This window comes from Mastigoproctus giganteus, chromosome 13, assembly GCF_048544385.1.
Source record: "Mastigoproctus giganteus isolate SK-2022 chromosome 13, ASM4854438v1, whole genome shotgun sequence".
Taxonomy (NCBI): domain Eukaryota; kingdom Metazoa; phylum Arthropoda; class Arachnida; order Uropygi; family Thelyphonidae; genus Mastigoproctus; species Mastigoproctus giganteus.
The window spans coordinates 160,339,337-160,351,866 of record NC_143587.1 but is presented as its reverse complement, the minus strand read 5'-3'; the positions used below and the strand labels follow the sequence as shown (position 1 = coordinate 160,351,866).

The 12,530-nt window shown below is 39.8% G+C and overlaps 1 protein-coding gene across 1 annotated transcript in view; it reads left to right on the top strand.

The window, feature by feature from the left end:
• LOC150076552 (uncharacterized) overlaps window positions 1-12,530 on the top strand; it is a 382,951-nt gene that overhangs the window by 197,109 nt on the left and 173,312 nt on the right. The gene's annotated exons all lie outside the window — the stretch shown is intronic.

The window sequence follows — 12,530 nt, the reverse complement described above, 5'->3', positions numbered from 1 at the left end:
CTTTTTTTGCATGTTTTTACACTGTTATCTCTCAAAAAAAAAGTTTTAAAGACATGAATAGGGAACAAAAAAATGAAAAGATGGATAGCTCTTATTGAAAGAGTAAATCATATTAAATAAATAGTGAAGTTATTTTCTGTGCTCAGTAGCGTCTAATTGTGTAACTTGTTCTGGAAAAAGAATGCATGTTTTGCTCTGTTCTGAGCCTCATCATATTGATGTGTAGAAAGTTTATATATTTTAATATCAGTAATAGCAAACATATTTCCAGATATTGCAAACGTGCACAAAAAGTAAGGATTTGTATCATTACTACTATAATTACATTTTTTTGCATACTTCTATATATTTGCATCTTTACTACATTAGGACAACTAAATCTGACATAATAGAGCTGAAAGAAACAGGGTGTCACCCAGAAATTGAGTTCCACTATGGTATTTAGGGGAGATTGAAGGGGTGGTGGTGATGGTGTCATGCTTCTTGTCAAAAGCATCCTGATCCCAAAAAGAGCTTTTGCTGAGTCTGAAGTTACATCATTTTGAGGGAGGCCACAAGGGAGTGTTGTATTGTACCGTTGATGTTAATATGAGGGCATCTTTGGACTTCAGGAGAGATTCCTTCGGATTGGTGAAGTGCCGATATATTACTAATAAAGGCAGTTCTAACAGCGAAGTTGGGAACTACAGATTGGTTAGTTTGACTTCAATATTAGGGGAAATCTTAGAGGCAATGAATAAGAGTGCAATTCAGACATTTAGATAGATACGGCATTCTGAATAACACATAAAGAGAAAAACACATTGTTAAGAGAAAATCATGTTTAACTAACTTACTTGCTTATTATGTTTAACCAGCTTAGCTGGCTAGTATGTGAAGATATTAGATGCCAACTCAGAGTTCTTATGAGCCTTTATGAGAGCTTGGAGAACAATTTGGATGCCCTCAAAGGAATTAAATGGGGGCCCGTGAAGCTCTCAGCTGCCCACATCAATGCCACAGCTTGCACTTCATCATCAGGCAACACAGCAGAAACTCCCAAGGCAGAATATGCTGGTCCCACAGGACCTATTTTTTGTCAGTGATTCTATTGTTAGGGAAATGGGAAATATATTGTGCAAAAAGAATAGATGGAATAAGACCAGGGTATGTCTGCCGGGGGGGGGGGGGAGTTGGTGTTTAGAGCAGATATCATCTTTTAAGGGCACAAAAGGTGATATTGTTATGCACGTTGGTACTAATGACATTAAGAGTACGCTTAACAGTATATGCAACCCCTGTACTTCTACAACATGGTTTCGCTCTAACATGATTTATAAATTGCAGCAATCCTCACACAATACTGTACTTATATGGTACTGGGAAACATTGAAATAAAGTTACGAGTAAGTTAAATTTGAAAGTGTCTGCAATTTTGCCCAGACACGATAGGAGAGAGTGTATGATAAGCGCCTTGTCAATCAATATAACATGGTCATATATAACACGGTTTCGTTCAAACACGGTTAGAGAATTGCTGGAAACATCGCATAACACAGCATTTTTGAGCTTTTGTGCTGGGAAAATCCTGCCATTGTGTTACATGTAACTTTTTCAACGTTTCATTCCTTTTCATGAATCCCCGCTGTTGACTCGCTAGTCGATATTGCCTTCATGATATTTTTCTAAAGCACATTTCTGGAGGTCACTACCATAAAACAAAAACTGTTTGCAGTTTTTGGTTCATTGGGCATTTCTGTTAGTGCAATCTATTATAATTGGGTAGTAAATTCAATCTTATTGCATTTGCGATAGTTCTGATAATCGGAATTCTGTGGGTTTTCACGTTATTATGGTGAAATGTGTTTCACCTTGCATGAAATATTCAATCATATAAAAAACAAATAAATTTTCAGAAACTCATTACTCCCTATCTCACTTGCGCATATCATGTTTGTTGCAACTTGTGTGTGCCGTGTTCTTTTTTTATTTATTAAAGCGGAAAAAAATCTAGATTTCAAAGTTTTATTACTATTGGATAACGTGCCAGGCCATCCAAAAGGTTTAAGCTATCTAAACATTGAAGTAATGTTCCTACCACCTAATACAACTTCTTTAATTCAGCCTTTAATTAGATCAAGGCATTATATCTACCTTTAAAACTCACTGCATCAGAAAATAGTTACAATGGATTTTGGAAAAAAATTGATTCCAAATCTGTTGAAGTGTGATGGAGGCATGGAAGCATTTTTCAATTGTGAACCATATCAGAATCATAGCTTTGTCACTCAAAGAAGTAAAACCGTAAACATTAAATGCGTGTCGGAAAAATATATAGCCAGAGTCAGTTCATTCAGGAAATGTGGTCGAATCAGCAGAAAACTGAATCGGTGCGATAGAAGAACTTGCTAAGTCAGTAGAAAGGTAAGGTTTTGTTACTGAAGACATTCAAGGATTACTTGTAGAAAAGACGCTGGCGAAGCGGAAATGTGGAAATGGCATCAGAAGTAAACCAAATCAATTCAGAGAATGATAGGGTAGTTGAAAATTGAAGTTCCATATATTACGCTGAAAAGCATACGGGAAGGCATAAACTTAGCCAAGCAATTAGAATCTTATTTTTTGAATGAAGATCCTTCTACTGAAAAGAGCACAAAGTTCAAAAGGGAGCTTCAAAAATGTTTAGCTCCATACCAAGAAATTTACAAAGATCTATCAAGCAAAAGCAAACAAACCCAGATTACTGATTTTTTAAAGAGAGCAAAAGATACACGAAATCTAGATGCTGCAGAAGAAAGTTCAGAAGGTGATATTCTGCAACAGGCAAAATGTTCTCTTTCAATTGTGCTTAGCAGCAATGAAGAAGAAGAAAATTAAATAAATGTATGTTATCTGACATATATGTATCACAATTTGTAAGGTAAGAAGTTTGTTCAGTAATTACTATTTAAGTTACTACTATTATAAAAATAAAGTTAAAATATTTAGTTATTACTATTATAAAAATTAAGTTTCTGATAGTTACAAAAAAATGGTGTAGCCTTTGGAACATTCCCCCCCCCCCATTTGTACTGGTTCTTCCCATATAACATGGTTTTGTATTACACGACATTTTGTAGGAACAGAACTACCATGTTATACAAGGGTTACCTGTACTGGGCAATGTTGAAAAAAAGTTGTGAGTTAAGGTTAAATTTGAAAGTATCTGCAATTTTCCCCAGAACACGATAAGAGGGAGTGTATGATAAGTGTCTTGTCAATCAATTCGGCCCTGGAGAGATTGTGCATGGCTCATGGCCCCAGATGCCAAGTGATTTTGTGATCAAGTGTCTTTTGCCAGTGAACTAGCACTCTCTCTCTCTCTCTCTCTCTTGAATAAATACAATTGTCTTCTTTATTTAGCATTACACTAACAAACGATTAAATAATCTCTAGTAAAGAAATCGCTTTACTTGATCAGGAGGAGAAGTAACCTTTTTTTTTTCCCCCTTTTTATTTGCATATTATCACTAACCCACTACTGCTTGGTGACAAAGGTAGCACTGCTCCTGCCTCCATGTGACGGGACTGGTAACCTGGAGGGGAAAAGATCTCCTCTCCAGGGCGAAATGGAGCAAGCAGTTTCCAAAACCCAGAAAACCACTTGGTACACAGAAGAAACCCTGACAAGACAACAAGAGGTCTGGTTCTGTTGAATCAAAACATCAAAAGACTGACATAGACAGAATCCGAAAATAACTTTTCTAATTATACATTCCACTGAAGAACAACTGATTAGAAAACTATCTCCATTTTTGTGCAGAAATGTCTAGAAAGCACAATAGGTACTCCCAAGACAGTTTGTCGTTTAAGATCAGGAGACCTACTGGTTGAAGTTGCCACTGCTCGACAGTCTGAGCAACTACAGGAACTAAAATTTGTCAAGAGAACCTCTGTCACCATTTCACTGCACGTGTCCTTGAATACGTGAAGAGGTGTCATCACCGAATGGGACCTCATCAATTTGTCAGATGAAGAACTTAAACAAGAATTGCGAGATAAAGGTGTGATCAATGTAAAGTAGATTCTAACAAAGAAGGACAATGTATTAGTTCCTACTCTTAACATAATCCTCACATTTGATAATCCAAAACCACCAACAATGATAAAAGCAGGTTACCTTAACTGCTGTGTCAAACCCTACATCCCAAATCCATTGCGCTGCTGTAAGTGCCAGAAGTTTGGATACTCACAGACAGTCTGCAGAGGAGCAGCTGCCTGTGCCAAATGTGGCTCTACTGCGCACACTAGTACAGACTGCACAGCTGCAATACCAAAATGTCCTAACTGTAAAGAAGCTCATCTGGCATATTCGAAGGACTGTCTCCTTTGGAAACGTGAAAAAAACATACAGCAGTACAAGACCGTATACAATGTAACCTACCAAGAGGCTAAAAAATCTTTACCAGTTCCGAATACTAACAAGCCAACTTATGCCCAAATAATCAAAAAGCACATATCAACTGCTACCCAGACGGAGGTAACTATACCGCCAAGCAAATAACTATCTGAATGGGTAAGATCAATATTGTCCCTAGTACCAACACACCAAACAAAAAGCAAACAAAGCAAAGCTATAAATACACCAATCACAGTACAGCCAGATGCCATTCAACAGCAGATTACTATAGTATCTCCAATTTTGACTCAAACCAAACAGATTACATGGATTCAGAAGACAATCCAAACCAAGATGAACAGGTTTTAGGACTGTTCACTGAGGAGGAGATGGATACAGGGAAACCTCATTTCCCAAAAAAGGGGAAAGGTAAACTTGAGCGATGCAAACCTTCTGTGCCTTGAAAACAAATCGAGGGCTCTTGTAAACCCAAATAATGCTTGCTTTCTTACAATGGAACTGTAGTGGCTATCGTAGTAATTTGGCTGACATTTGAGATCTCCTTTCACAATATCCTATTGCTTTCTGTTTACAAGAAACCAATCTAACACCAAATATAATTGTTTCCCTTCGGAAATACATAATACATCGGCAAGATTGTGTTGCACACAATCCGCAAAATCTAGCAGATGGAGGGGTAGCGCTGATTATCAACTCCCAGATACCCTCAAAACCAATCCCATTAAAAACAAACCTTGAGGCAGTTGCTGCACAAGTCAACATTAACTTTGATTTAACCATAGTCTCATTATACTTGCCACCTAACCAAAATATAAGCTATGCCAACTTAGAAGAACTAGTTATACAGCTTCCCAAACCGTACTGTATCCTCGAAGACCTCAACAGTCACCATCCGCTATGGGGAAACCATAACCTGGATAAGCGTGGACAAACCATCGAAAAATTACTTGATCAACACGATTTGATAACTCTCAATAAAGGAGCGCACACTTATACGCATCTTCCTACAGGGTCTACCTCAGCTATTGATGTTTCTTTATGCTCAGCAACCATATACTCTCTAGTTAACTTTGACATTTCACAGCAATCCACTGGGCAGTGATCACTACCCTGTGATATGCTGCATTGAAACAAGTGTTTCCCACCTTTCCTACCAAATTGCGAAATGGAACTTTTCAAAAGCCAAATGGGACGTTACAAGGAGCTAGCTGATTTCTAGACCAGCTAGCTCCTTTTAACTAACCTGGTTTCTAGATGAAAAACAGGTCCAACGAACACCTATAAACCTGGCAGTAGAATATACATCCAACCAAATACTGCAGGCAGCAGACTTGGTAATTGTCTCTTCTCCAATGGAACCTTTATCTCATGGCTATTCCCAACCTCGTGTTGTTTGGCATTACAAGAATGCAAAATGGGATGACCTGCAAGATTTCTTTTCTTCTTTTCCTTGGTCGGATTACTGTTTCAAAACTTCTGATGTCAACGTTTGTTCAGATCGTGTGAGTGAAATTATTCTTGCGGGAATGGAATCCTTTATCCCACACTCCACTTTAAAATCTCATCCTTTATCTAAACCTTGGTTTTCCAATAAATGTGCTAAGGCTGTTCAAGAGAAGAATGTTGCATATCGTAATTGCCTTGTTTCTAATTCTTCAGTTTCATTTTCTGCCTACACCAAAGCTCACAACAATTGTAAAGCAGTTATTAATCAGTCCAAACTAGAGTTTGAACAGGCTAAGAGTAGAAAACTTGCTTCTTGCCCTAATGGTAGCCGAGCATTCTGGTCTCTTGCCAAAGCTATTGGCCGCAACTTTTGCCCATCTCTGCTCCCATCTCTGTCCAAACCAGACGGTTCTGTTGTCGCTTCAGCCAAGGATAAAGCTGACCTGCTAGCATCCCATTTTTCTTCCAACTCATGTATTAATGATCTTGGTAAAACACCTCCCACCATTCCCAACACGCTCCATTCAATGCCTCCTGTGGTCTTCCGTCAAAAGGATATCAGAAGGATTTTGATGAATCTTGATGCTAAGAAAGCTCCAGGTCCTGATGATATTTCTCCACTTGTTCTCAAAACCTGTGCTCCTGAACTTACTCCTATTCTTTGCTGCCTTTTTTTTTTCACTTTCTTATTCCAAAGGTGTTTTTCCTTCTGCTTGGAAATTTGCTCATATCCAGCTAGTTCCTAAAAAGGGTGATAAATTCCTCCCATCCAATTATCGTCCCATTGCAATTACTTCTACTCTTTCTAAAGTAATGGAGAAATCAATTAACTGCCAACTCTTAAACTACCTAGAAACCTTTGTCTGATCAACGATTGCCAGTATGGATTCCGTCAGTGTCGATCCACTGGTGATATTCTGGCTTATGTTACCCATTTATGGACTAATTCGATGGAAAGGTTCGGTGAGACACGGGTAGTTGCTCTTGACATCTCAAAGGCTTTTGATTGTGTTTGGCATAAAGGTCTTCTGAACAAGCTTCCATCTTATGGTTTGCCAACTGTTTTTAGTAATTGGTTATCCAGTTTTCTCTCTGATCGCTCACGCTGGTGTCCCCCATGGTTCAGTTCTTTCCCCCACTCTTTTCCTCTTGTATATTAATGACCTTCTTCCATTAACTGGAAATCCTATCCATAGTTTTGCCGATGAAAGCACATTGCATTCCACTTTCCATTTTGAGAAACCTTGTCCTGCTCAATCAGCTTCAACTTCTTGAAAATCTGCTACCAATTTCTTAAATGCCGATCTTCAGGTAATTCTCAAGTGGGGCAAAGACGACTTAGCTGATTTCAACCCTTCTAAAACTCAGTCTTGTCTTATATCTCGCTAAAAGGATTCTTCTGCTCCTATGCTTATCTTTAGTAACACTCCGATTTCTAGGCAAAATGATATATCTCTTTTGGGAATTACCCTCACTTCTAATCTCTCTCTCTCTCTCTCTCTTGGCATAAGCACATTACAAACATTGCTTCCTCTGCATCTAAAAACTTGGTTTTCTCTTTCGCTCTCGGCGTTACTTTTCTTCCAAACAGCTGCTCACTCTGTATAAATCGCAAATCCGCCCTGCCATGGAATATTGTTCCCACATCTGGGATGGTGCCCCCAAAACCTCTCTCAAGCTTCTTGATTCCGTTCAGAAGAGGGCAGTTAGGTTAATTAATGATTCATCTCTAACAGAGTCTCTCCACTCACTTTCTCATAGCCGTACTTTTTCTGCTGCATGCCTCTTCTACAGATACTTCCATGGGCACTGTTCTTCTGAATTGGCTTCTATAATTCCTGCTCTCTCTTTCAAAACAGTCCGAACACGTGCTGCGACCAGCCAACATCCATTTACTGTTCAACTTCAAACCCACAGAACCAACTTTTCATCTTCCTCATTTATTCATTCAACTGCCGTTTTCTGGAACAACCTTCCTTCATATGTATTTCCTGAAAATTACAATCTACAGAAGTTCAAGTCCAATGTCAACAAATATCTTCTTTCGCTTCTCAACCTCCAACCCAAGCACGGTACTAAGTACTATATGTTTTAATACCTCTCTTGTTTGGGGTTCACATAAAAAAAAAAAAAAAAAAAAAAAGACAAAGCAATTAATTCCAAAACGATCCACCAAAATATCGATGGATCTAAAGTGTGGTGGAATGAAGAATGTAGTACTGCTAAAAAAGAGAAGAGTAGAGCATGGAACATTTTCAGAAGGTTTCCAACAACAGAAAACCTCATCAGCTTTAATCAGGCAAGGGCAAAGGCAAAATGAATTAGGCAGACCAGCAAAAATGAAGCACGGAGGCATTTCGCTTCCACAATTACAAAAACCCAAACAGTATGGGCCAAATACAGTGTATGTACGCAAAACACCCACGCGTCGACTGTCCCATGCTCACTGTCAATGGCTCTGATATTACAAAACCAGAAGAGATTGCAAACACTCTAGGTAGATCATTCATGGAAATCTCAGCTGTGACATCATACTCGCCACATTTACAGGCACACAAAGCACAAGCTGAAAAACACGCAATCAATTTTTACTCAGCATCCAGTACTGCATACAATCTCACCTTCACAATGTCAGAGTTGCACCATACTCTATCTTCCACTAAACTTAGTGCCAAAGTTAAACATCATGATAACTAAACTTACTGAACCAGCCCTCAAGACACTGTTACTGCTCTACAACAGAATATTCAAAGAAAATACTTTCCCCAAAAATTGGCAGCATTCTTATATTTTGGCATTCCCAAAACCAGGAAAAGACCCTACAAATCCACACCACTATCAACCAATTGCACTCACCAGCTGTATGTGCAGGGTCATGGAGAACATCGTCAATGCCCGGCTATCCTGGTTTCTAGCTTGAAATGACCTTATAAATTCAGTGTGGCTGGATTTATAAGGTCATTTCAAGGCCGTCTGCAGTGTGGTTTCTGAGAAGGTAGATCCACTCTCAACCTTTTGATTAAGACAGAAACGAACATCCGTGACACTTTCATACGGAGAGAACACCTTGTCATGGTCCTCTTTGACATTGAAAAAGCCCTTGACACTGTTTGGAGATACGGTATAATGCGAAATCTATAATGATCTGGAATTACACAGATACCTACCACAGTTTATCAGAAATTTCCTACCCTACAGCTCATTTTAAGTCAGAGTTCACAATCAGTTATCCTCAAAATTTATCCAGGAAGGAGGAGTACCACAAGGGTCAGTACTAAGTGCCACTCTTTTTAATATAATAATGAATTCAATAACACATGAACTACCACAAACAATATCTACTACCCTGTACGCTGATGACTTCAGTATCGCCTAACATGCGAATGATAGAAAGACAGTTGCACTGTGCCATCAACAAAATAGCTAAATGGTCCCAAAACTTCTGTAGGAAGCGTAGTAAATTACATCCAGAACTTCGACTAGCAAATCAAGTCATGCCAGTTGTCTCCCGTATCCGCTTTCTTTGTGTGATATTTGACCAAAAACTCACCTTCCTTGAACATATAAAATCACTCCGGATTTCCTGTCTTAAAAAGCTTAACATCTTAAGAGTTCTATATGGCACAACATGGGGAGCTGACCGTTACACTAATACATCTGTACCATGCATTAATACGGTATAATTACATATAATTAATACGTAGTCTGGAGTACGGTTCTGTAGTCTATAGCTCTGCTAGAACAAGTGCCTTACGTTGGCTTGATCCTGTATACCACAGTGCTCTTCGTCTTGCACTGGGGGCATATCGCACATCACCGGTTCAGAGCCTGAATGCCGAAGCGCATGAAACACCCTTGCAGCTATGCAGACAAATGCTTTTATTAAATTATGCAGCAAAACTCAAAGGGCATCCAAATCACCCCACCGGAATGGACTTTTCTCTCTTAAATGGGAAAACCTTTATAGAACTTACCCATCTATAAACCCATCAGTTGGTATACGTCTTTGCGCTCTACAGACTGACTGGCAAATTGACCTTAGTAAGATACAGCCTACTGCCTCTCATACAATCCCACCTTGGATGTATCATATACTGCTGTGTGACCATTCATTCACAGCCTTGGGAATACATGCCACACTGAGAACCCAGCACGGTCAGTACACACCAATCTACGGAAACGGGTCTAAAACTGACAATGATGTTGGTGCTGCAGCATTATTTCCCAACATTGCCATATCCAAGAAGCTCCCCCACTGAATGTAGCAGCTATACCACAGAACTCTGTGCTATCTGCATAGCCTTAACTTGCATACTCTCAACAGCCATAGTGCATAGTGTTATTTATACCGACTCCATTAGTGCCATCCAAGCTATACAACGGAATAAAAATCATGATAACCCCTTACTCATACAGATCTGGAATACTCTGACTAAGTTAAACAAGAAGAAGCAACAATAACAAGCTATTCCAAATAAAACCTGAACCACAATTATGGACTTCTAGCCTTCGTAAAAATAGAAAAGAAGTAATCTTAGCCAGAACTCGTATAGGTCATACATCTCTATCTGCTTACAGGAAATGATCCTCCGCAGTGTGCACACTGCTCGCAACCATTTACAGTAAAACATATACTCGTTGAATGTAACTTGTTTAGCAATGCCCGATGAATGTCTTTTAGTTTCATTTCAGATCTGTAGCAACCTCTCTCTCTCAATAGAATAATATGTAAAACAGCAAATCTCTCTGAATTCTTTTTCTATTTAAAACAAATAAAAATGTATGACCGTTTCTAACTGCTCACCGGGCAGTTATCATAAGTTACTCAATTAATTTGGGAGGTGCAATATGGCCTAAGTAGCCCTTGTGCCAGAAAACACCACAACAACAAGAAGCAACAAGTTCTCTTTTATTGGATCCCTGGTCACCTGACAAAGCTGCCAAAACTGCTACTGATCCTGTAGACCAACCTTTTACTACACCTGCATCTGACTACAGGTACATTATAAGGAAGCGATGTCTTGAACAATGGCAACACATCTGGCAGAACCAAGGCAACAATAAGCTACTCAATTTAAAACCTTGGAGCTCTAGCATACGGGAGAACTGACATGAAGTCTTGTTAGCCCGATTACGGATAGGCCACACGCACCTGACCCATCTTTATCTGCTTGCAGCCACTGATCCCATGCAGTGCACAAAGTGCAACACTCAGCTCACTGTCCAACATTTACTTATTGACTGCCCCAAATACAATACTGAGTGACAAGCTATGTTTACCTCATTTTCCACGATGAACACCTCTTTCAGCATTTCTGACCTCCTAGCAGACACGCCACATGTGACCAAAATTTTTGATTTCCTCAAACAGATAAAACTGTACAACGCAGTATAAACTTGAATAATATCTATACAGACAGAACTATGTATTTAACATCACCATAGTTAGGAGCATTATGGCCTTTGCTGCTCTTGTGCCGTAAAGCCTACAAACAAACAAAACAAACAGCATGGCTCACAGGGTAGAATTTTTCTCAGCGTGGTTTGTGCTTGTTAACAGGAGACACTGTTTCTACAGGGAAGGGATACAATTAAATAGAAAGGGTGCAAGAATATTTGCTGATGCTATCAAGCAGTGAAAGGTGGGTCAGAAAACTGCTAGCTTGGGGGGGGGGGAGTGTAAAGTGTATTTAGGGTCATACGGCACCAGGGGTTCCCCCCATCTCTGCGTTGTTTACATTGTGATGGGTGTGCCAGTTTGCTGGAAATGCCAGAGATTTAAAAGTGTATGGATAATGTACATGTGTAGTGTCATGTACCGTTGTTCATCTGGTCATTTAGCCGCTGGACCCCTACTGAGGCCCAACATTGCCCCACTTTTGCCCTGTGTAGGCAGACCAGGTACACCAGTATTGTAATTATTTACTCTGGCAGGTCCTGCCACCTAATTTCCTTAGATTTCAGTGGCTAGGACCTTTAAAAAAAAAAAAAAAAAAATGCACATATACATACATACAAAAATGCATATACATACACATCAATTGTTATGGTTAGTTCGCGTGGTGAAGGCGCTAGAATGAGAAGCCGAGAGTTTTGGGCAAAATTTATTTTGATGGTTAAATTTGGATTGTGTGGGACTGTTGCTTGTGTATAGTTAGAGTGGGGGGGAGGCTGAAGATTGGGGCGATATAGTCAGAAAATTAGCCGATAGGGAAGGTAGCTCCAGCTTGCAGTGGGGCATGCCCATGCTCCACCAGAAAGAAGAGAAGGGTGGTGGGGGGTGCAGGAGACGGCAAGCGGCTCCCTCCCATACCAGGGAAGGGGAGTAATAGTGGGCCAGACAAGGGAGCTGACCCAGATCGCCAATAGGGCATGAAGGCTTGTGGCTGCGAAGTGGTCGTCTATCATCAGCGGCCTACCATACAGGGCTAATGGAATTCGCTCAGGCTTTCTTGTCAGGTCCCTACAACGACTGTGCAGGTTCTTCTTCATCTTTTGGTGAGAGTCGCTCATGGGACTGAATCCCGTCTGTGTGTCAGTTGAGAAGAATTTTCATCAGGGGTTGAAGGTCCAATCATGTCCATTTGTTGTCTGTGCAGCGCGACAGCTGCTTGTTCGTTAGTATTTATAGATTGGGCAATGCCCCAGCTGTGGGTTAAAAGAGTCAGATCTTTACGATCACTGTTTGTGGGATCTGTTCTCGTTA